Source organism: Schistocerca serialis, chromosome 9 (assembly GCF_023864345.2).
Source record: "Schistocerca serialis cubense isolate TAMUIC-IGC-003099 chromosome 9, iqSchSeri2.2, whole genome shotgun sequence".
Classification (NCBI taxonomy): domain Eukaryota; kingdom Metazoa; phylum Arthropoda; class Insecta; order Orthoptera; family Acrididae; genus Schistocerca; species Schistocerca serialis.
The window spans coordinates 77,041,394-77,068,574 of NC_064646.1; positions in this window are offsets into that span (position 1 = coordinate 77,041,394).

Here is a 27,181-nt window from a genome sequence, read left to right on the forward strand (position 1 = left end):
AAAAAAAGCAAAGACCGGCTCACAGTTATGACAGCTTCAAATGCAGCTGGAAACCACAAACTAAAACTAGTGATTGGGAAGTCTGCCAAGCCAAGAGCATTCAAGAATGTATCCATCTCAGCTCTTCCGGTTGTCTATACACATCAGAATAATGCCTGGATGAATCAGGAAATTTTGAAGAACTGGTGTTTTAACTCATTTGTGCCTGACTGCAAGATTTTTTTAAAAGAAAGGGGACTGCCATGCAAAGCAATTTTACTCATGGATAATGCGTCCTCTCATCCAAGTGCAGGAGAACTGCAGTGGGACGGTACCCGCGCCTTGTTTTTCCCACCAAACGTTACCTGTCTCATTCAGCCCATGGATCAGGGTGTTCTGGAATGTCTAAAAAAAAGTATCGACGGCGATTGCTACAGTCAATCCTGCTTTCCGAAGACAACGAAAGCATTGTAGGAGCTTTGAAGAAAGTGACTTTGAAGGACGTCGTGTACTTGATTAGCGAATCTTGGAGCGAAATAAAGTCAGACACAGTTTCTAATTCATGGAGAAAATTCTACAGGAAAGTATGCCAGACACAGAAACTGAAGATTTAGCAGATGAGGACGATCAACCATTGTGTAACTTAGTCAGAAGATTGCCAGGGTGTGAAGAGGCAGAGGAGGTGAAAGTAGGCGAGTGGTTAAATTCGGACGAACAGTTGGAAGTGTCAGACTCTTCTATAATTCACATGGTTAACATTCCATCGCAGTGTGAGAGTGACGAGGCAGAGGCTGCACCGATGATTGAGTCACACCGATGGCTACGCTGCTCTCGAGGCCGCCATATGCTACGCGGAACAACAGCCTGAGGCGACACCAGCTGACCTAATGCCCCTGAGACGGTGGCGTCACATTGCCGCGAGGAAACGTGGCAGCTTCGCCAAACAAAAGACACTTCACTATTACTTGTCTAAATAAATAATTATTGTTATTCTGCCAATGCAAATGCATGTGTAAATACTTCTATTTTAATAAAGTTCATATTTGGACCTGTATTACTCACAATATCATAATATTTCTTTTTCCCATTTAAATTTCGATAGTCCGAGTTTTCGATAGTTCGAGGTGGTTCCGGTCCCACTCACCTCGAACTATCGAGACTCTACTGTATAATGACAAATAACTGTGCTGCATATACTAAATACAGAAGCCGCAAAGCTTCTGGCAACAAGTAAGAATGAATTAGAAGACCTAATAAAACGAATCAGCAGCATATTCATCAAAAATCTTGTTTACGATTAGAAAAATAGAAAAGTTGATAAGGAGTAGTGTGATACAGAATAACAACTTGCATACAATCAAATATTGGTAACAAAGCAGTAGTGAATGAAGTGAAATAATTCTCCCACCTAAAATGCATGGTAGTACAGGACGGCTGAGGTAAGGAAGGTGTCAGATGTAAAGTAGCATAGGCAGTAGGAAAACTCTTCTCCTATCCGATATTGATATGAGAATAAGGGAGAAGTTTGCTGAAAATTTGTATCTGGAGCATAGCATTTTATCCAAGAGAAACGCGCACCGTCGCAAGTGAAACGAAGAAGTAACTGGAAGCGTCTGAAGTGTGGTGCTATCAGACGATGTTAAAAGATGAGTCAACTGCTAAAGAATAAATTGATGACTTACTAGAAAGGATGGTAGAAGAGCGAATCCTATAGAAGATTCCTATCACAAAAATAGAATAGAGGGATATGTGCTACGATATCCAGGAGAAGCTCTCGTTGGAGCTGAAAGGAGCAGCATGAGATGAGAAATAGTAAGGTGTGTGTTGTCGGTTTTGCTGCGTGACATATTCAGAGAAAACTGGCCACCTAACAAAGGCAAACTAAAACCAGAATATGGAGGGCAGATCATTACGTCCAGTACAGATGTCCCATTTGTACGGCTGTTCATACACATAAAGAAGCAATCTCAATTGGTCGTTTTTGGCGAACACACATTGACCAGATTAAGCGGCTTTCCGTCTAGTCTAGATAATGGTAGCTGTAGAAGACACTGAAGTGTTAGTGTAAGATACAAAGTAAAAGTCACCACAGAAGAGATTATTAAAATCGTAGTGATTAACTGCCGAAAAATTTTCAAAAAATGCCAGGGTTTGAAGCCCTCTTAAGGTGCAGTGAAGCTCGTCTGATAGTATTATCGGTACGGGAAACTGATTGCAACCTGTCATTGACAACAGTTAGATTTCTTTTTTAGTAAATCTAATTGTATATCCACCTTACCACTGCTGTGTATCGTTGTTTATCCTCTCTTGTAACCTTCAGATTGTTCTTGGTTTCAGTTATTATGTCTATTTGCATTTTCCTATCCTTAAACAACGTTTCTAAGAGCAAAATATAGGCAACTGAAATGAGATTCCTAAAAACAGCGAAAGCTTGCACGGGACAAGACTGGATTAGGAATGAACAAAATTTATAGAAGAACCTAAGGTTGAAGAAACAAATTAGACAGTAAAGAAAGGACGAAATAGCACGTGAGCAGACAGCCAGAAGAAAGACTGAAGGAGCAACTGCTGAGATACAAGCAGAGAGGAAAAGTGTAGCATGGGCAGGCGAAAATGAGATTAGCTGAACAATAACCTTTGAAGACGGAACAAGCAGTTAGCCTAACGCCTGGATGTGAAGATGGTGATAATGATGATGACCTATGAGTACATCGAAAGAATAGGGTAATGAGAAATGGAGGTGCCGTTTGGATAAAAAGGCAAACTGTCCACGGAGATCATGTTCTTTCATTTTTATTACGTAATTCCAAACGGATTCCACAACACTACAATGTAGCACTGTGAAATGTATCGTAAAAACAAAATAATATATTGGAGGTGGTGTACTTGCTATAACTCAAATCCACCAAGATAGAAGTTGAAGCTCCATGCGAGACTGTTTGGGCAACACTCAGAATCGAGGATGGGCATAAACTTGATACTGAATCTTTCTGTTCATGACCATACTCACCGTCAGATGTAGCCGAAAACGTCAATTTATTAATCATCCAGTTATGAAATCGAATAATTAGAGTTTTGTATGTGGCGTGTATGGTAAAACATAACGTGAAAAATAATAAATGCCTCCTCTGAAAACTACCAAGAAGAGATAGGATGTTCTCTCATTACGGAAATATGTTGGATCTAATGGCAAACCAGAGACCTGACCTTTCCGAGGATGTCCACAGTGACAATAGCATCAGTGGTGAATAAGACAGTTCCGTTGTATCCATTACGGGTGACGAACTGCTACTGTGATTTAAATTGGCGAGGTATCTGAGTATAAATATGCAACCAGCGCTTTTTTTTTTGATACGATTTATTGTTCCATTAACAAGTTGTCGAGCCACTGCAGGTTCATCGTCAGATAAACGTGTGTCGTGGACCAAGTTTAGCTCGACGCTGTGGTGATGGTGCTGTCGACAGTGACGGAAATTTAGTAATCGGTAACGAAACGCTTGCGAAACGGAAATCTCATGACGTTTTTGGTACTTACAGTGCATTGCATCGCTGCACCCATTGCAAACCTGTTCCCGTAATATTCGTTATCAGGTGTGCACACAAATATACACAGATTTATGGAATGGGGGATATTCACCTATTCACCTATACTTCATTGTCACCTGCCGACGTTATCGAAGGCACCATGACGGTTATGGACTACTTGAACGTTACTGCACTCCACCCACATTCATTTTTGCTTCATGTCTTCACCTTCGACGTTTCATGAAATTGCTGATAATGAGAGAGAAAATTTTTCCTTCTTTCGTTCGTTCTGCTTCACTTACTCTGTACATATATCTTTGATGGCTTAGAATATTTGTTTTTTTTTTTTTTTTTTTTGTTCTGCAGTGTGAAATGTAACTGGTTTTTGATTTATTAATATTGCTACATGATCTCTTTTAATTGATAACGCAAAAGTGTCAGTGCACGTTTGATGTTCTTTATAATGGTTTTGAGAAATGTGCTATTTTGTTGAAAAAGTATAGGAAGTCGTTCATGTACTGAGTTGCATTTGAAATGCAAGGTTAGGAGAATGCAGTAATTGATCTAGGACATGATGAGTATAATCATTATCTGAATTTTGTCAGAGTCGGATTCCTCGTAATTTGAATGACATTTTACGAAAGGTCAAGGGGTTTTATGTTGGTACGGGCTTAGTCAAGAGTGGCTTGTACGTCGTGTTGGTATAAGGTAATACGAATTCGTGAGTCTTCAAAATAGTAAGATACTAAAGTTATGACATCAGTAATTCTGTCTGAAGTGGTCCGTGTAGTGTTCCCTGTGATATTAGTTAGTACACACCTCAGTGGATTTGTGTGTTGCAAATGGTTAAGGGAGATTTAAGAAGGCACACTCTAAGGTAGTCGAGTTTCTGCCCTGAGTCTAGTGTTTTCAGTATAGAGTCGTACTACAAGGTAGGAACGTTATTGTGTATGTGGAGTAATTGCTTGTCGAGCATTATTCCCGAAGCTTTTCTTGATCGATGAACCAAGCATAGATATACATAGATCAGAGGAAAACTATTACAGGCAGCGTTTTTACCCGCACGTATTGTTAGTGACGTAACCATTGAAAGCACATTACCCTCGGTGAACCATATAAGAGAGGAAATTCCAACTGCTACCGTTGTTTCTGTGGTGAAAGTGATGAGTGAGAATTACATTTAGTGGTGGCTACGCAAGAGGCCAATACCTGAAGAGGCTGATGTTTTGAAAACCTGAACTTTAAGTTAAGACATAAAGTGGTGGTGTCACCTACAATTTGAGTTCTTTTGTTTTGTTTTTTGTATATTGTTCATGTCGCTTAGTGCGAGGATATTAGGTTTTTGCAGTCACTCATTCAGAATCGACATTTGGTTATTGTAAAACGAAAGAAAAGTAAACCTTCATTTGTAAAATTTAATTTTACTCCCCTGTTATCACCTATTCAAGGCAAAATTCAGCGTCTAACTGAAAAAAAGAAGAATTTGAAAAGGAAAGTAAAAGCTGTACTGTTAGTTCTGACATTTATTAAGTAGCGTAAGCACGCTCAAGTCAGCGATAAGATATAGACAATTGAACAGATAACGGTTAAATTGAAAGGTGTTATGCTGAGGGTCCTTTTTTGGTGATTCATTTAATCGAAGGTATGCTTTAGCGTCGGGAGATAGAATTACCAGTTCGATACAGCATATGATTACCTATTTATCAGGTTATTACTCGTACAGTGTTTCTCGGAACCTGTTTTCTTCTGAGAGGTTGGACAGAAGTCTATTGCGCCTTACCACAAGTAATTACCAATTTTATTGAATCTATGTTTTGTCCTGGCTTTCTCGTGTAATGGGACGGAATTGTGCCTGAACATTTTAACACGGCTGATTGCTTGGACACTCGTAGGGTGCAATTCGATCACAGTGCAAAGCCATGGATAAGATGGTATGGGCACTTAAAGCCAATGGAAAACAAGAGGACTCCTAAGAAGATATGTAAATGGAGACGCGAAGGACCGGCCGGTGTGACCGAGCAGTTCTAGGCGCTTCAGTCTGGAACCGCGTGACCTCTACGGTCGCAGGTTCGAATCCTGCCTCGGGCATGGATGTGTGTGATGTCCTTAGGTTAGTTAGGTTTAAGTAGTTCTAAGGTTAGGGGACTGATGACCTCAGAAGTTGAGTCCCATAGTGCTCAGAGCCATTTTTGTTTACATGTTGAGAAAAGAGGTGAGGGCTGGATCAGAGCGATCACAGAAAAGTGGTGGACTGGATCGCAAGGCTTATATTCCCAGCCTGGGGCCGGAAACTGTTCACTTTGATGATGATGGTGATGGTGTGGTAAAATGAGAAACACCTTTGCATGAATCTGACAGTGATTTGTAGAATACAGTTTAGGAATTAGATATTGAAGTAGTCCTGTGCAAAGCACTGTTGGCCTTTGGATCATCTTTTGTTAGGTGCTGTAACTTTCAAACACTGTTACACGAACACTTGCAGCATCGCGCTACATTGATTTCTCAGAAACAAAGTTCGTGTAAAATACATAATCTTAATAATTTCGGCATTGTCTGCACAAATAATTCGTGGTGTAAGGTTAATTTCAGTTATATATATCTCTTTTGAAGTTGCGTTTATTGCAAACTCTACTGCAATAAACATCCCAGTGTTTTTTGTTTTGTTTTGCTTTGCTGTTCTCCCTTATAAAGGGAGGTGGTAGAGTGATCACAGTGCCACACTTACACTCAGCAGTAGCGGGGTCCAAATCCTCTTCCCACTAGAACTGTTGATATTATTAAAAAATATTTGGTATCCAATATGTCGACATTTAAAAAAATATGATTATCATCTCTTGATATATTGACAAACATATTGATATAACGACTGTAAAATCTCGACGTACATGCCTATAAAAAGTATCTGCTACATATTGTAAGTGTTCTGCTGGTTTTACTTCTGTATATTTAACTACTGATTTATTATTAGATATTATGTATATCAACAAGCTAGCATCCTGCATCTCTCCCTTAGAGCAAGAACGGAAGGGAAAACGATGCACCTTCACGATTGGCGATGACCAGTTTGCTAACAACGGTAACTGCACGCTCGATTTCGTCACATTTTGGATTAGTCCGAAACACTTCATGTCGACTTCGCCAGTTTTTCATTTCTGCCAACGCCAGCGACCTGCGTTAAAGGCCATCTGATCCTGGCAGTTGGTCGTTTCACCTTGTCAGTGCTACTTTGTAGCAGCAAGATCGTGTACTCTTCTTTCGTACTAGCAGTAAGTCGCTACTAGCCTTACACTCCTGCATGCTTCAGGAATAAAGAAGTGATCGCATCGCCATGGACTCGTACCCCGCTCCATTTCTGACCGTTGCCCGCACAGCGACAACAAGCATGCTTACCAGATACGTGCCAGCTACCACTGTGTTGACGAGATTCACTGCAAAACCAGACTCTGTTTGGTGTTTGGCTAGATTTCTCATTGCACTAATACGCACCTGAGGTTTACTAGAGGACTTCCAGTATTTCATAGCGTGCATCTTCGGTGTAACCGCAGCTACCAAGAAGCTTTCCATTGTGCGCTGAACTCTTAACCTGCGCAGAAAGTGTAACTAATGTTTGTGTTCAAATAAAGGAAACGGAAACGCCTACCCAACATTGTAATTGGGCAGAGCGTGACCAGTTTCCGTCACCATGTACATTGTCTACAAAGTTACGATTTCTCCCTAAAGATCACGTCATCGATGGAACGTTAATTCTATCGACAAATTTTCCCTTATTCTGATTTTCGTCTGTTGCAATTGCAATTTCCCAATAATTCGTATGCGAACTTCATCCTGATTAGGTATATTCGGAACCCGAGTGGAATGCAAGCTTTTTTCCTATTCAGTACTATCGACCGTAAAATTAATAGCTTGCTTAAACTAACCGTTGTTGACAAAATTAAACTGCGAGAATGCAGAGAGAGAGAGAGAGAGAGAGAGAGAGAGAGATCTTACTGCGAGAATTCTAAGAAAATCATGCCCTGTCTGAAACTTACTTTTGTTGCAAAAATTTAATTATGAACTTTGATAAAATACTGATTACTTTGAAACTAAAGGTAGTCTCCGTGAAATTTAATTAAAGAAAGAATCTGTTTTCTACACTATTTGTCTTACCTGGGTTGCACTGCATAACGCCACGCAAACTACTCTCGTAACTACCAAGCTGCAAAATCTAAGTACTGAAATACACAAAGGTAAAATGCGTTCTCTAACAACATTGCTATCGTTCTTGGTTCATAATTTTTAATAATAGTTTCAAATAAGTTGAAAATTAACTAACACTTGGGATGAGGACAATGACTCTACGTTAAATAAACTTAATATATCATTTGACTTGATAAAATTTAATGAAACCTCAATAATAGTTAAGCTTTCCCTGAACTCCCGTAAGAACTCCCCCAAGAATTACAAAAATTTAACTTCGCACGTATAATCTTTTCTGAAACAAAATCCCAAATTGTAATTTTTAAGTCCATTTCTCACACAATGATCTGGATCCTAAGAGAAAAATGAAAAGCAAATATTTCCTCATCTGGATGTCTGACAAACCGAGAATACGTAACCGGCATATTTTTCAATCTGTCAAACGTTCTCCTGCTGAATATACTAGATATTTTCTAAAGGGGCTAATAAGCCCTTGTGGTGTAGTTTCAGGCAAACCCTAAAATTCTTCCTGTCGGATATATTTGCTTAAATAATGTTTCCCTTGCATCTCTAATAATTCGCGAACTTAATTTTCGTAATATAGCGAGTCATTTCTCGTGGGACCACGTAGTGCTTCATGCAGCTTATGGTGTTACGTAAACACAGACGCTATCTCCCCTTCGATATAAATTTATCAATTGTTTAAATAGCATTTTCTAACAGTTCCGATAATGCTGATATGCAAGCTCTTCATAATTAAGCTAGCTTTCTTTTTGACTGATTCCACTTGGTGATGGATTTTGCTCCATGCACCTCACCGTCTTAAGTAGATCGTCAACAGTATTGTCTTTGTACACTGAGTGAAGTGTGATTTAATTTTATTCCTGTCATTTCGACACACGTGGTACAAGATAGACCTAAGAATATTACACGGCTGTGAGATAGGACTCCGTAGTGATCCTTTTGTTTCTCAATATGATTTCAGTAGTTCCACCAGGTCATACGCAGTTATCCACGAGCAGAATTCACACGAATTAACTGTCGATCCCTTATGAATTCAGCCACATGGGACATGTATGCTGACTACTAGACGTGTAGAACTAAATCAGTCGTTTCGCTGTCAACTCTTTAGAGAATGGGACGAGCAACGATCATTTCATCATCCTCGTTCTTCTGTCCCCCACACAGATGATCAGTTTGATTTGCTTTAGAAATGATGTTTTCTTGTCTTTAATGAATATAGGGCTTCGAAAAGTTTTTATTTCTGTATGTGGGTGACTTCGCACGAATAAATATTGATTTGACATCGCCTCGGATCTTCCATTAAAAGTTTAACTATAAAGTTTTCCTTTTCTTAACAAATCCGAATAAACAAATTGAATGTGTATATTCGAGTACCACAGGGCCTATAACCAAAGTAAATATTCGTTTCCAGTAGCATACCTGAATAGTGGTCACGCGGACATATGTACATGAAAGTATCCCGCCTTTGATATTTCTCGTCTCCTGCACTCAGTCAAACAGAATGGAAATTACTTTAGAAGTCAACACAAATAACCGAACAGTTTCATGTCAATGTTTTGTGACAGAAGGAAAATAATTTCCAAACTTGTTTATGGAGTCCCTGGGTTTTGCTTAGCTCTGCAGCACATTGCAGTAATACTTATCGTTTTGAAACAAGGATCATGTTTGGTATTGGAAAAAAAAGAAAAAAAAAACAAGCCTCAACGATCGTACCCATCCATGCAAGGTAAATGTTTCTCCGTTCCCTTCCTCCCTTCCCAAGCGGCAAAGGCAGTGCTGACGTTGCACTTGATACACGCAAAGCCGGCCGGTGTGGCCGTGCGGTTCTAGGCGCTTCAGTCTGGTTCCGCGTGACCGCTACGGTCGCAGGTTCGAATCCTGCCTCGGGCATGGATGTGTGTGATGTCCTTAGGTTTAAGTAGTTCTAAGTTCTAGGGGACTGATGACCAGAGACGCTAAGTCCCATAGTGCTCAGAGCCATTTGATACACGCAACATAATTACAGAAAAGTCAACCCAATTCTGTAGGATGTATTGACCTACAAAATTCGTTCGGCAGCGTAAAGTGGTGCATGATGTTTGAAATCATAAGCATAAATAGGTAAACGGTATTGGAGAAAGACGGTTAATATTCAGTACTGTTCGTATGAGACTATATGCCTTAAAATACAGCCCCATACACTGAACGCGACCGGACCGCCGGCCGAAGTGGTCGAGCGGTTCTAGGCGCTTCAGTCTGGAACCGCGCGACCGCTACGGTTGCAGGTTCGAATCCTGCCTCAGGCATGGATGTGTGTGATGTCCTTAGGTTAGTTAGGTTTAATTAGTTCTAAGTTCTAGGGGACTGATGACCTCAGATGTTAAGTTCCATAGTGCTCAGAGCCACTGGAACCATTTTAACTGAACGCGACCCACTACGAACGTAATCCCACTACGAACATTATGTCCAGGAGACGGTAAAGCGCAGCGAAAACAAGGAAGGGGTGGGGATGGGTTACTCGGAAATAAAACATCTGACATATAAATTCGAGCATTGAATGCGGACACCATACTATGCTGTCACAAGGTGTGATAAATTGCGTCTTACAGTCTCAATTTGTACAAACAAATATTTTTGTCGTTAGTGGCATACACTGCGTAATAACGTGAAAACGGAGAGCTTGCGTGGTGTAAGCAGTAAGGTTTGATGATGACGTATCTGCCAATGCTTAAAGTATGGTACTGCATATACGTGGCCTTCCTTGAACTGCTGGGGAGTTATTACGGAAGACAACTACAAGCGCTGCTTACCTATATAGGGTGTTTGGGATGTAAGTGCAGATATTTGTATCACTGGTACCTTAACACGAGTTTGTTCCCATGTCAGTGTGTTAGCTGATTTTTTTATCTGCGTCTAACAGTCTTCCAGCAAACACGTCACATAATCTACTACCTGACGTTTTCTGCACGGTCATAACTGCACCAGTAGGTGGCCTACTCCTGTCAATATGGACTAACCGTTTTGCGTCCACGCATCAACACTCCCTCACATGCCCTGCTACCCAACGGAACATAAATATTGATGGCATGCTCTTGCCACATGTACTTGGATGCACTAACTAACCTAAAAACGAAGCTACAGCTATAATGTTTTTTGTCATCAATCTCCTGACAGGTATGATACGACCCACCACGTCCTCAATTGTTTGCCGGATGTATTCGAATCTCTGTCTTCCTCTACAGTTTTTACCCTCTGTAACTCCATCTAGTGCCATGCGACTCATTCCCTGATGATTATCAGGCGCCCTATCATCTGCATGGGGGCTTAATTAAATATGATTGAAAATACTTTTAGTTTTTAATAGCTGTATGTCCGATTACGCTGTGTCTCGTAATCGGTTGGCCCTGACTAGTATTATTACGCAATCTGACTGCATAGAATAACAACAAACAATGAAAGAAAATTTTCGTAAACACAGTTAATTAATTAAGTCCCCAGCAACTATAAAACCTACTAAACCAAAGCACAAGTATAACTGTTCTGTATGTGGAAGTATGACTCAACGCACATCTGGCACGGTTCTTCTTCAACAAGACATGAATTTTTAAATACCAATTATACTGACGTGATAAAAGAAAATTAGAAATACTATAATTGCGCAAGAAAGCAGAATTAAACTCTAATACAAGAACACACGCCAGATGCTTTGTTGACTGAACCTGTAATGACGCATTATTTAGGACACTGAAATAAAAGGAAACGGAGTTTATTGCCTCATTTATATTGATGAAAATCACTCTAATCCTTACAATATATCTCACACCGTCACTCTACTATCACATCTCAACCAGAACTCTCCAATATCACATCTCAGCAAACACTGCCTACTAGCACATCTCAACAAACACACTCTGCTACGAGTTCTTAACAAGCACTGACTATTACGAGTCCTCGACAGGCACTGACTACCACGAGCTCTCGACAAGCACTGTGGAGGCGGCTTAATAATACTCTTTGGCGCAATCTCTGGCGCAGTGGCTCAGTGTAGCCACCTTTCATATGCCGCTCCTCCACAGGCCAGAATTTGATGGTATTTTTGCCAGCATTGGTGGTGAAAATACCACCAAATTCGTCCACAAAAATACAGACAAAAATAAAAGATAATATTAATACCTAAATATCACATAATTAGTTAAAATTTTGGCTTTGCACTGACCTTTCAATAACCTAATATATAAAATACAGTAAGCAATACAACTTCTTTTCATACATGTGACTTTACATAAGAGTTCACACAATACACAGAAAATCAGTTTATACAAATGTTCACATAAAATACTTTTAATTATTCAAAAAAAAAAAAAAACCAAATAGTTGATCATTCCAGCCCAGCAATGGTCAACAGGTGCAAACACCAACAAGTGACATCATTTCAGCAGAAACAGTCCATCAGTTGCACCCAGCAATGTTGAGCAGGTGCAGACACCAACAAGTGACATCATTTCAGTAGAAGCAGTCCATCAGTTGCACCCAGCAATGTTGAGCAGGTGCAGACACTAACAAGTGACATCATTTCAGTAGAAGCAGTTCCATCTGTGGCACCCAGTAAAGTTGAAGAGGTACATACAGCAACAAGTCACATTAGTTCAGTAGAAGCAGTCCATCAGTGGCACCCAGCAATGTTGAGTAGGTGCAGACACCGGCAAGTGACATCATTTCCATAGAAGTAGCTTCATCTGTGCACCCAGTAATGTTGAGCAGATGCAGACACCAACAAGTGACATTATTTCAGTAGAAGCAGTTCCATCTGTGGCACCCAGCAATGCTGAGTAGGTGCAGACACCGGCAAGTGACATCATTTCCATAGAAGTAGCTTCATCTGTGCACCCAGTAATGTTGAGCAGGTGCAGACACCAACAAGTGACATTATTTCAGTAGAAGCAGTTCCATCTGTGGCACCCAGCAATGCTGAGTAGGTGCAGACACCGGCAAGTGACTTCATTTCCATAGAAGTAGCTTCATCTGTGCACCCAGTAATGTTGAGCGGGTGCAGACACCAACAAGTGACTTCATTTCAGTAGAAGCAGTTCCATTAGTGGCACCCAGCAATGCTGAGTAGGTGCAGACACCGACAAGTGACATCATTTCCATAGAAGTAGCTCCATCTGTGCACCCAGTAATGTTGAGCAGGTGCAGACACCAACAAGTGACTTCATTTCAGTAGAAGCAGTTCCATTAGTGGCACCCAGCAATGCTGAGTAGGTGCGGACACCAACAAGTGACATTATTTCAATAATAGCAGTCCATCAGTTGCACCTAGCAATGATGAGCAGGTCCAGAGAGCAGTCCATAATATTCACTATCACTGATCACACTGTTCATCAGCAGAAATAAAACGTTTCTAAGTGGCACCCATTATGTTGAAGAGGTGCAGGTAACAGTTCATAATATTCACCATCACTAATCAGACAGTTCAGGCATGAACAGTAGTTTGAATACACATACAAATGCTTTTACACACTAGACATATAAATTCTAATAAACACACAAATGATATCAGATAATTGTCATATTAACTATTACAAATACTCAAATATCAGTAAACCTATAATATTTATGGGTGTCAGTGCAAGCCACTACAACAAATAAAATAATATTTAGGAGATAGGTGGGTAGGATTAGGAAAGGAAAACACACAAAACACACTCACTCATCTTTCATCCACATTAAGTACTACTGTGTAACTGAATAGTGTTAACTGTGTAAATGCAATTCTGTCAAAATCTGATGTTCATCATGTGTATCAAGTAGTAGTGGCAGCAATGTATAACAGTCAATAATAGTTAAGTCAACGTCATAGTCATCATGTCAAGACCAATGTTTGCCAAGCCAGATCAAATGTACTGTTGTTGAACAACTGTCAGAGAGCCAAAATATGCAAATACTTCCTCTCTCCAAAAAAAAGTATATACTGCTTATTGATTTAACAAAGTGTGTGTATAGACTATCTTCCTTCTACTTTAGTGTTCTAGTCTGCTATCTTCATCCTCCTTGTTCCATAAGACCAACAAAAAAAAAATATGCTCCTCACTTACTCTACCTCTTATACACCAAAACTCCAATAATCATCAGCATCACATAATCTCAATATTTCAATAATACCTCTTACGTCGATACATATAAATCTTATCATCAATATCATTTACCTTACCTCTTGTCCACAAAAACTCCAATAATCATCAACTTCATATAATCTCAATACCGCAATAATATCTCTTCAATACGTCGACACATGTAAACCTTATTGCCAATATCATCTCACTTCCATAACAACTCTTTCCTCTAGTCAGTCTCCTCGAACAAGTACAGATAAAATCCTAGTGCAAACTTCAGTTCATCATCCCATACAATCCGAAGACACATTGCCAACACACAACCTCTGTGTAATCCATCTGACTCAAATCTTCTACTCATTATGAATTATAAACAAAAGAAATGCATACATGACCTCTAACAGACTTACTTCGAATAACTCTCAGTAATTAAGTACGACTACGGAGTGTGAATAATCATAATATTTCACAGTGTGTACACCACTTCAAGAATTATGGCAGAAGCAAACATGTGGAGTATTTCTTGTGTCTAGTGTCACTTCCTATTTCAATTGCTCACGAACAATGCAGTGTAATAATTGTTAATGGTCTAAACCTAGTAATGGTATGTCATGTCGTTAGCTTCCTTCCTATTAGCATAAAGTTATACAGCTTCCATAAAACCTCCAGCTCATGTGACTTCAACGAAGTTCCTTGTACCAATGTCGTTCGTCGAAATATAGCAGTTCATTTTCTTACCTTAAAAATATAAGGCACTGAGCGTAAGCAAAACAAACAATAGCGAGTAAATATACCAGTAGAGAACAGAATGTCAACAAGTGGATGCAGCACAATCCTTACAACGAGGCTCTGCCAAGCAAACAATCTGTAACCTATACCATAGTGTAACTTAAACTCTATGTTCGTACACTGTACATCAGCATTGCTATATACCAAATTAAAGAGTAGTTGTGACGACAAACAGAAATGTATAAATTTGCAATCCATACGCATAGCAGTAAACATATCTTACGTAATAAACAGGTCATTAGCATCATATCAGCATAAGCAAATAAATGTTCATATGTAATCTTAATAAGTAAACATGAAGGCGCAAGCAGATAAATCACGAAGTATAACTTACATACATATCAGCACAACTAATCAGGTGACAATTATAATTTAAATACATAACCACAGCAGGCAAATAATAAAAAAAAAATATAACATCAGCGAAAAAGCATTGCAGCCAAGCGATGCATAATATACACAAATTACAACCCAGTTCATTAATAATCATTGTCAAAATCAGTTAACGTACGCAAGCACGTCGCTTCACAAGTAAATTCATAGAACATGAAATTAGCACAAAGTATGAATCACGTAATCGCGAGCAGCAAATTACGTCTAAAGTACGTACCTAAGTGGAAATACGTTGCCTGAAAAATAAACTCAATTAATAGTTACCTTTTTTAGTTTATTAGTTTCTTCTTCGAAATTACATTCTTCCTGAAAATTTCTCAATAGCAGGTTGTCTTAACGTCGGAGACACACAGAATTTACCTGAAGTTCTTAAATATTTTATAGAACCGTATCCTGAAAAATACTGAATGTTAATAACATAATTCATCAAGTCACTATAGCTTTATACTGAATTTAGTCGGAGAAATTAAACTGTGTATTTGTTTACGGCTGTCAGTGCATTCGCACTGAGCACTCGATCAGCTGTAGGCGCGTGACGTAGGAAGCAATTGATCGCGGTCAACGACTGCCTTGTGCGGCGCGCAGACTTGACTGTTGCTTTGAGTATGTGCCGCCGCCAAAACACAGCGCGGTATCCTTGTACTCTCCGCATGTTTACATGTAGCTGTGAGTTTCTCTAAAGTATGTCATTCCACAACAATTTTTACGTTAGATATATGATGTATTCCTTTAGAGCGTCGAGATTTAAGAGTTTCTACTTCAACAGTGTTATCATGTATAATTTTGCGAATTCTGTATGGACCGTTATAAAGCAGAAAAAATTTGCGACACAAGCCTTTTCCTTTGTGAGACAAACGATGAGACTTAATTAACACCTTCTGACCAACTGACAAGATTTTTAAACGACCAGGACGTTTAGCTGATCTCTCTCTTCTAGCAGCCGCAGATGCAATATTTTGTAGGGCCAGGTTGACAACTTCAGAATGCCGCAGTTTCCATGTAGGCGGAAAAGGAACGATTTCAGATATGCGATTTGTCGGTGCTTTGTTTTTTAATATCAGTAAAGGCGGTAAAGAAGTTGAATCCTTAGGGAGTTCATTCAGAATGTTTTGAAAAATGTGAAGATACTGATCCCACGTTCTGTGATTCTGATGACAATAAAGACGACACAATTTATTGATTTCCTTCATCCATCTCTCTGAAGCGTTAGATTGAGGGTGAAAAAGTGAAATGAAAATTGGTTTAATTTTACGACGCTGTAGAGTACGAAGCCAAATTTTAGAACGAAACTGTGATCCATTATCTGATATAACCTTATCAACATGACCAACTTCTTTAAGAAAATGTTTGATGAAAGCGTTAGATACTGAACGAGCTGTTGCTTTGCGTAAAGGTGTAAAACACACATATTTTGACGTCAACTCCACTGCTACGAAAATGTACGCAAAACCATTAGTAGAACGAACCACCGGACCGAACAAATCGACTGCAGCCATCTCCTTTAATTTCGCTGGAATGATAGGAAACAACGGTGCTCTGTGAGAAACTGTTGGCGGCTTAGCCTTTTGACATAATTTGCATTTGGCCAGAACAGATCGAATACGTTTTTCCATATTACTGAAGTAGCAATTTTCTCGTAATTTGTGAAAGCATTTTCTGGGACCAAAGTGTGCATAACTGAAATGCGTATACCAAATCAGCTTATTAACCCACTCATCAGGAATACAAACTAACCAAACAGAGTTGTCGACCGATTTTCGTTTAAAAAGAATGTCATTGCGAACTAAATAATGCTGTCTAATCGCTACGCTTTCCTTTCTCCTCCACTTCTCCTTAATGTCCTTCCAGATTGGATTCTTATTTTGCTCCTTAGCGATGTCCTGGAGCGAAGACGAAATAAAGTTCTCAAACGCAACACCTTGAATATACATCAAACAATAATTGTTTTCTATGCAGTCCTCAGCAGCACTTTGTTTCAAACCCACAGGTGCACGTGATAAAGCATCAGCAACAATATTTGAAGAACCCTGTATGTAGACAATACTAAAATCAAACTCCTGTAGGTACAACGCCCATCGTGACAACCTGCCATGAGTTAATTTTGTCGACATAAGAAATTCCAGAGCTCGATGATCGGTGTAAACCTTAGTATGTCTACCAAACAAAAATGTCCGAAATTTTGTAAAAGCCCAAACAACAGCTAAAGCTTCAAGTTCCGTAATCGAATAATTCTTTTCTAATTTAGAGAGAACACGACTTCCAAATGCAATAGTTTTCTGTACTACAACGCCGTTTTCTTCTCTCTCTTGAAATAAATGTGCACCTAGGCCCTTGTATGATGAGTCCGTCGCCAAACAAAAATCTTTAGATAGATCCGGATGTGAAAGAAGTGGAGCAGCAACTAAAGCATCACGAAGTTGTTCAAATTCTGACTGAGCTTCCTCATCCCAACACCAATTAGATTTCTTTCCGGATAGTTCACATAAACGAGGTGTGGCCACATCGTCCAATTTGACAAAGCGTCTAAGAAAATTACAGACACCAAGGAAACTACGAACATCACGTTTTGTGGTAGGAACAGCATAATTACGAATAGCGTCTAATTTTTCTGGATCAGGGAGAATACCTTCTGTAGAAATAATGTGACCGAGAAATTTCACCTGAGAACGACCAAATTCCGATTTTTCCAAGTTCACTGTAATGCCAACTCTTGCAAAAATACGTAATAATGAGTCCAAAATTTTGTTGTGCTCACTCCAAGAACGTTTAGCAATAAGAATATCGTCAACATAAGAAGTAATATTGTCACGAAGATAAACAGGTAAAATTTCGTTTAAACTAGGAATGAATGCTGCTGAAGGTACAGTAAGTCCAAACGGTAATTTCCGAAGTCACTTTTCGGTAACATAGTCATATCCGGTTATTGTTTACTTACTCACTAGATAGATTGATAGTCGAAGATTTGGTTTGACAGATGCAAAGAATAGTAAAAGAGTAGGCAGCGGTGCAGAAAACTAAAAGAGAAATAGCACCACTACAGCTCGGGGCCCTATGCTCGCTACAGCACATATTCACTTAGAGTAGTGAATCCCCTGAGGACTTTAATAGCTGCACATAATTTTCAGTTTGTGACTTAGTGGCAAACTTGGCGGAAGTGCGTACGTAATTGATCTAACCATGAACATGGATGTATCTCATTCTTAGAATTACGAAAGATCTTAAATTTCCGAACAGTCAAAAAGTGTTTATAGTCAAAGTTTTCGCCTCGTGGCGACAAAGACCTACCGCGTCTGTCCCAGTCCCAATGACGATTATTGTCAAGTTCGCGCGCCTGGCGCTCTCTTGTCGCATCCCGTAAATGAAACAAATTATTTTCTTCAAACCCCTCTGATATCGGCGATTCCAAATTTCTTTTGCTGTCTTTTCCTACAATTTCGCCTTCGATCTGTTTGACTTGCTTTCGTAATGCCTCAACTTCCCTTTTAACGCGTTCATTAAATTTTCCCTGATTTTCAACATGCTTATTTATGTTCTGGTACTCTTCGGCTTCTGCAAATGGCAATGGTGCTGTATCATCTGAATCTCTGTCCCCATGTAAACTAAGATTTGTCAATTTATCTGATATCTCTTCAACTCTTTCCGCTAAATCACCTATTTTTTCTTTCTGTTTATTTACGTCTTCCGCAAGTGTCGCGACTCGGGCTTCAGTATTGACACATTTGGTAGTTAACTGTTCATATTGTTGTGTTAGATTATTTATTGTTATTTGGTACGGATTCCTCGATTCTCTCAAATATTTCTTTCTTATCGTGTGCACGTTGTAAATTTAACTCTGAAAATTTTTGTACTATCACGCGATCTCTTTCTTCCTGTTCTCTATCCTGTTCCCTTTGTCTAATCTCTACTGCAACTAATCTATTATTATGAGAATTCAAAATCGGTTGTACTTCTTCTCTGATTTCTTTCTTTAACTCATCTTTCATATTTTTGAAACATGTCCCTATTCGTGAGTCTAACCGTGTTTCCATTGTTTCCATCTCTGTTTCTAAACGTGTTGCCACTGTTTTTAATTCAGATCCTAACCGTGTTTCCATTGTTTCCATATCAGTTTTTAATTCAGATCGTAAAGTTCCCATCTCAGTTTTAATTGTTCCTATTTGTGATCCCTGTGAGTCTAACCGTGTTTCCATACGTGCTCCCAAATTTAATATAGCACTCATCAACTGCTCCATATTAAATGGTTCAGAATTCTTTTCGCCCCTAACATTTCCCGCAAAACTAACTTCCTTCTGCATAGCCATAAGGCTATCTGTGTTCGATACTATTCCAGAATCTTCTGTCGTTAATCTCGGATTCTGTGAATTTTCTGATTGAGAAAAATTTTGAAATGGTTCCAGACTTTTTCCCGACTTATTACATTGTTTTCCACTTCATTATTCATCACACTGTTCTCCTGTGTTGGCGAGTTCGCCATGTTAACAATTTCGTCATTCTCACTATTCATCATTTTTGCCTTTTTCATTGATCGCGTAATCATTTACAAAATATACAAAACTCGTCACTGTACGAAAATTACACACAATGACTCTTTATCTCCAACAATACCATTTACATGAAAAGTTTCCCTCAAACACGATTAATCGAACAATTGAAATAATTGCACTAAATTGTCAAACCCGTAGACAAGACAACAATTTTAATTTTGAAAAATACCATTAGAAGAATGACAATTACCAAATCTACACATGCAATACAGACTACAATTACTAAACTCAAATTACTATGACAATACTACAGTCTACTATTTTTACAATCAGAAGAATTCCAAGGGATGATCCTGGCAGGGTCGCCACGTGCATGGGGGCTTAATTAAATATGATTGAAAATACTTTTAGTTTTTAATAGCTGTATGTCCGATTACGCTGTGTCTCGTAATCGGTTGGCCCTGACTAGTATTATTACGCAATCTGACTGCATAGAATAACAACAAACAATGAAAGAAAATTTTCGTAAACACAGTTAATTAATTAAGTCCCCAGCAACTATAAAACCTACTAAACCAAAGCACAAGTATAACTGTTCTGTATGTGGAAGTATGACTCAACGCACATCTGGCACGGTTCTTCTTCAACAAGACAAGAATTTTTAAATACCAATTATACTGACGTGATAAAAGAAAATTAGAAATACTATAATTGCGCAAGAAAGCAGAATTAAACTCTAATACAAGAACACACGCCAGATGCTTTGTTGACTGAACCTGTAATGACGCATTATTTAGGACACTGAAATAAAAAGAAACGGAGTTTATTACCTCATTTATATTGATGAAAATCACTCTAATCCTTACAATATATCTCACACCGTCTCTCTACTATCACATCTCAACCAGAACTCTCCAATATCACATCTCAGCAAGCACTGCCTACTAGCACATCTCAACAAACACTCTCTGCTACGAGTTCTTAACAAGCACTGACTATTACGAGTCCTCGACAGGCACTGACTACCACGAGCTCTCGACAAGCACTGTGGAGCACTCTTTGGCGCAATCTCTGGCGCAGTGGCTCAGTGTAGCCACCTTTCACATCCAGTACCTTCTTCTTGTCAGTGTTTTCTATACTTACCTTTCCTTGCCTATTCTACGGAGAAACTCCTCATCCATTACCTTAAAAGTCCACCAAATTTTCAAAATTCTTCTGTAGCACCACATCTCAAATGTTCCGATTCTCTTCTGTTCTGGTTTTCCTAGAATCCATGTCTCCTTACCATACCGGACAATAGTCCAAAAATACATTCTCAGAAATTTCTTTCTCAAATTAAGGCCTATGTTTGATATTAGGAGAATGCTCTCAGCTAGGAATGCCTTTTTTGCCAGTGCTAGCCTGATTTTTATGTTCTTCTTGCTTTATCCGTCAGGGGTTATTTTGCTGCCTAGCTAGCAGAATTCTGTAATTCATCCACTTCGTGAACACCAATCGTTATGTTGAGTTCCTTGCTGTTCTCATTTCTGCTACTTCTCATTCCTTTAGTCTTTCTTCGTCTTACTCTCAATCCATATTTTGTGTTCATTAGACTGTTCATACGATTCCACACGTCCTACATTCTTCTTCACTTTCACTAAGGACAGCAGCGCCATCAGCGGATCTTTCCATTGATGTCATTTACCCCTGAATTTTAATTCAAGTCTTGAAGCTTTCTGTTATTTCCCTCGTTTCTTCTTCGGTTTACAGACTGTAGGGGCGAAAAACTACATCTATGTCTTACATCAATTTAAATCCGAGCATTTTGTTCTTGATCTTCCACTCTTCTTGTTCTCTATTGGTTCTCGTGCACATTTTGTATTAACCGCCTTTCCCTAAAACCAATCCATAGTTTTCTCAGAATTTAGAACATCTTGTATCATTTAAAATTGCAGAACACTTTTTCCAGGTCGACTAATGCTATGAGCATGTCTCGATTTTTCTTCAGTGTTTCTTCCATTCTCAGCTGCATCATCAGAACTGCCTTCTGGTGCCTTTACATTTCCTAAGGCCAAACTGATCTTCATCTAACACGTCCATAATTTTCTGTTTTTGTCGGCAACTTGTATAATATGCATGAGCCGTTAAGCTGAATGCACGATAATTCTCACACTTGCCTGCTCTTATTATCTTCGGAATTTTGTGGATGATTTTCTTCTGAAAGTCTGAGGGTATGTCGAATGTCTCTTACATTCTACATACCAAAATGAATACACGTTAAAACACTTCCCCAATGATTTTAGAAATCGCGATGGAATATTATCTGTCCCTTCTGCGTTATTTAATCTACATTTACATTTACATTTATACTCCGCAAGCCACCCAAAGGTGTGTGGCGGAGGGCATTTTACGTGCCACTGTCATTACCTCCCTTACCTGTTCCAGTCGCGTATGGTTCGCGGGAAGAACGACTGTCTGAAAGCTTCCGTGCGCGCTCTAATCTCTCTAATTTTACATTCGTGATCTCCTCGGGAGGTATAAGTAGGGGGAAGCAATATATTCGATACCTCATCCAGAAACGCACCCTCTCGAAACCTGGACAGCAAGCTACACCGCGATGCAGAGTGCCTCTCTTGCAGAGTCTGCCACTTGAGTTTGCTAAACATCTCCGTAACGCTATCACGGTTACCAAATAACCCTGTGACGAAACGCGCCGCTTCTTTGGATCTTCTCTATCTCCTCCGTCAATCCGATCTGGTACGGATCCCACACTGATGAGCAATACTCAAGTATAGGTCGAACGAGAGTTTTGTAAGCCACCTCCTTTGTTGATGGACTACATTTTCTAAGCACTCTCCCAATGAATCTCTACCTGGTACCCGCCTTACCAACAATTAATCTTATATGATCATTTCACTTCAAATCGTTACGCACGCATACTCCCAGATATTTTACAGAAGTAACTGCTACCAGTGTTTGTTCCGCTATCATATACTCGTAATCATACAATAAAGGATCCTTCTTTCTATGTATTCGCAATACATTACATTTGTCTATGTTAAGGGACAGTTGCCACTCCCTGCACCAAGTGCCTATCCGCTGCAGATCTTCCTGCATTTCGCTACAATTTTCTAATGCTGCAACTTCTCTGTACACTACAGCATCATCCGCGAAAAGCCGCATGGAACTTCCGACACTATCTACTAAGTCATTTATATATATTGTGAAAAGCAATGGTCCCATAACACTCCCCTGTGGCACGCCAGACATGTGACCTGTGATTGAAAAAGTGTCATAATAATCTCTCCATTGGTAAAACATTCCGGGATAGTCCCCCATTCAAATTTCTGGGAGGGCACTGCCCAGTGGGAACTGACCATGAGAAAAGTCTTCCAAGCTCTCTTATATTCTGATTCTAATACTGGATCCCACATCTCTCGCATGTGAACTCCTTTCTCTTCTTCTATCACGTTATCAGAGAAGTCTTTCCCTCACTGAAGCCTTCAGTGTACTCTTTCCATCTATCCGCTTTCTCCTCTACATTTAATAGTGGAATTCCCATGTAACTCTTAATATTATCGCCTATGGTTTTAATTTCACCACAGGTTGATTTGACTTTCCTGTATGCTAAATTCGTCCTTCCGACGATCATTTCTTTTTCGATTTGTTCACAGAGTTCATGCAGCCAGTTTTCCTTACTTTTCCAGCAGTTCCTGTTTATTTCGTTCCTAAGACACCAGTCGTCTAGGGGTAGCATCTTTGACCAGTAATCAGAACTTACTTGGTCGTGGGCTTAAAACCGACCACGGCCCAAATTTTCATTAAGAATCAGCATAGGCGGCTGAAGACTTCCGGCATAAGAAGTCACCTTCATTCTGCCAATGGCCTTGTCGAAGAGGGCGGATGAACGGACAGAGGTTCGGGGCTTTCTCTTGTCCTTGAGGTGGGAAACTGCCCCTAAAGGCGGACGAATCAGCATTTATCAACGGCATGAGGACGCAGATGGAAACCACTGCATTAAAGACACACAACGTCTATACACAGGACATGTGACCTGTGATTGAAAAAGTGTCATAATAATCTCTCCATTGGTAAAATATTCCGGAATAGTCCCCCATTCGAATTTCTGGGAGGGGACTGCCCACTGGGAACTGACCATGAGAAAAGTCATAAATAGCCAACGAAATTGTGAGCAATAAAGCACAATGTGAGTGGCAATAGCTTATGTACGATGTTATCGGGGGTGGGGAGGGAGGACGTGAAGGAAAGTGGCTCTCATATTAGTTTTGTGGTAGATGGAGAGGGTGTAGAAAACTAACTCCAATTTCATACAACATTATTATCAAACATATCGATGCTACCACTTGAACGTAGGTATCTATACCTGTAATGTACTGGGTGGCTACAATTACAAAGGATAGCGTTCAACGAGTCAGGGCGTGGAATGTCAGAAACCTGAACGTGGTAGGGCAGCTAGAAAATCTGAAAAGGCAAATGCAAAGGCTCAGTCTAGATATAGTAGGGGTCAGTGAAGTGAAATGGAAAGAAGACAAGGATTTCTGGTCTGACGAGTATAGGGTAAAATCAATAGCCGTGAAAGTATAGGAGGATACTGAAAGGGTCATATATTTGGTAAAGGGAGATGAATATCTAACAGTCATGGAGGAATGGAATGCGGTTGTAGGAGAAGGAGTAGAATAAAGGGTTACAGGACAATACGGGCTTGGGAAAGGGAATGAGAGCAGAGAAAGACTAATTGAGTTCTGTGATAAATTTCAGCTAGTAGTAGCGAATACTCTCTTCAAGAATCACAAGAGAAGAAGGTATACTTGGAAAAAGCAGGATGATACGGTAGATTTCAGTTATATTACATCATGGTCAGGCAGAGATTCCGAAATCAGGTATTGGACTGTAAGGCGTACCCAAGAGCAGATATATACTCAGATCACAATGTAGTAGTGATAAAGAGTAGGCTGAAGTTTAAGAGATTAGTCAGGAAGAACCATTACGCAAAGAAGTGGGATACAGAAGTACTAAGGAATGACGAGATACGCTTGAAGTTCTCTAGGACTGTAGATGAAGCGATAAGGAAAAGCTCAGTAGGCAGTTCAGTTGATAAGGAGTGGACGTATCTAAAAAGTGCAACCACAAAAGTTATAAAGAAAAACATCGATAGAAACAAGGTAACTGTCAAGTAACCATGGGTAACAGAAGAAGTACTTCAGTTGATCCATAAAGAAGGAGGTACAAACATGTTCAGGGAAATTCAGAAAAACAGAAATAGAAGTCGCTGAGAAATGAAAGAAGTATGAAGTGCAGGGAAGCTGAGATGAAATGGCTGCATGAAAAATGTGAAGAAATCGAAAAAGAAATTATTGTTGGAAGGACTGACTCAGCGTATAGGAAAACCAAATAACCTTCTGTGAAATTAAAAGCAAGGGGGGTAATATTAAGAGTGTTACAGGAATTCTAGTGTTAAATGCAGAGGAGAGAGCGAATAGGTGGGAAAGGTACACTGAAGGCCTCATGAGGGGAAGATTTGTCTGATGGGATAGAAGAAGAACCAGGAGTCCATTTAGAAGAGATAGGGGATCCACTAATAGAATGAGAATTTAAGAGCGCTTTGGAGGACTTAAAGTCAAATAAGACAGAAACGATATATAACATTCCTTCAGAATTTCTAAAACCATTGGGGGGAGTGGCAACATGACGACTATTCATGATGGTGAGTAGAGTGTATGAGTCTGGCGACATACCGTTTGACTTTCGGAATAACATCATTCACACAATTCCGAAGACTGCAAGAGCTGACAAGTGCGAGAATTATCGCACAATCAGCTTAACCGCTCATGCATCCAAGTTGCTGTCATGAGTATTATATAGCAGAATAGAAAAGAAAACTGAAGATGTGTTGGATGACGATCAGTCTGGCTTTAGTTAAGGTAAATCTGACGTTGCGGTTGATAATGGAAGCAAGACTAAAGAAAAATCAAGATACGTTCATAGGATTTGTCGTCCTGGAAAAGCATTCGACAGTGTAAAGTGATGCAAGATATTCGTAATTCTGAGAAAAATAGAGGTAAGCTATAGGAAGAGAAGGGTAATATACGGTATATACAAGGGCTAAGAGGGAGTAATAAGAGTGGACGACCATGAAAGAAATGCTCGGGGTAAAAAGGGTGTAAGACAGGGAAGTACTGTAGTCATCGCCCCTACTGTTCAGTCTGTACATCGAAGAAGCAGGGATGGAAATAAGATAAAGGGTCAGGAGTGGAATTAAAATTCAAGGTGAAACGATATCAGTGATACGATTCGCTGATGATACTGCTATGCTGAGTGGAACTGAAGAAGAATTACATGACGTGGTGAATTGAATTAACCGTCTAATGAGTATAGAGTATGGACTGAGAATAAATCGAAGAAAGACGGAAGGAATGAGTAGTAGCTGAAATTAGGACAGCCGTCCGTTGTGGCCGAGAGGTTCTAGGCGCTTCAGTCTGGAACCGCTATGCTGCTACAGCCGCAGGTTTGAATCCCGCCTCGGGCATGGATGCGTGTGATGTCCTTAGGTTAGTTAGGTTTAAGTAGTTCCAAGTCTAGGGGACTGATCACCTCAGATGTTAAGTCCCATAGTGCTTGGAGCCATTTAAACCATTTTAAATGAGAACAGCGATAAACCTAACACCGGTATCGATGGTCACGAAGGAACTGCGACGCTGCTACGCTCGCAGGTTTGAATCCTGCCTCGGGCATGGATGCGCGTGATGTCCTTAGGTTAGTTAGGTTTAAGTAGTTCCAAGTCTAGGGGACTGATCACCTCAGATGTTAAGTCCCATAGTGCTTAGAGCCATTTAAACCATTTTAAATGAGAACAGCGATAAACCTAACACCGGTATCGATGGTCACGAAGGAACCGCGATGCTGCTATGCTCGCAGGTTTGAATCCTGCCTCGGGCATGGACGCGTGTGATGTCCTTAGGTTAGTTAGGTTTAAGTAGTTCCAAGTCTAGGGGACTGATCACCTCAGATGTTAAGTCCCATAGTGCTTGGAGCCATTTAAACCATTTTAAATGAGAACAGCGATAAACCTAACACCGGGATCGATGGTCACGAAGTGGATGAAGTAAATGAGTTGCGCTACCTGGGCAGAACAATAACCAATGACGGACGGAGCGAGGAGGACATCAAAAGCAGACTAGCACTGGCAAAGAGGCAATTCCTGGCCAAGAAAAGTCTACCAGTATCAAATACTGACCATAATTTGAGGAAGACGTTTCTGAGAATGTACAGTTGGAGCACGGCATTGTAGGGTAGGAAACATGTAAAGTGGGAAATCCGGAATAGACGAGAATCGAAGCATTCAAGATACGATCTTAGAAAGGAATGCTGAAAATTAGGTGAACTGGTAAGGAGAGAAATTAATGCCGGGCTACTTCATGCGAGTCAGAAGACTAAAGAAAAAAAGCGGATACCGATCACCACTAGTTCTGATGAGATTTAAAAAAAAAAGAATGCAAAATACAACGCGATAAGAGCACGATCTTTGGAGTAAAGCATTCTTGAAGTGAAAACGCACATTCACAGACTTATGTTTTTCTGACAACACATCCCTTACCGTCCATGGGTCTAAAGTTAGGACTAGCGAACTACAGGAAGTTGGGCGAACAAAGAGAGAACAGGAAAAACTATCCCCCCCCTCACTAGTCGCCCAATGTGGTGTCGACTGAAATAAGACTTGAA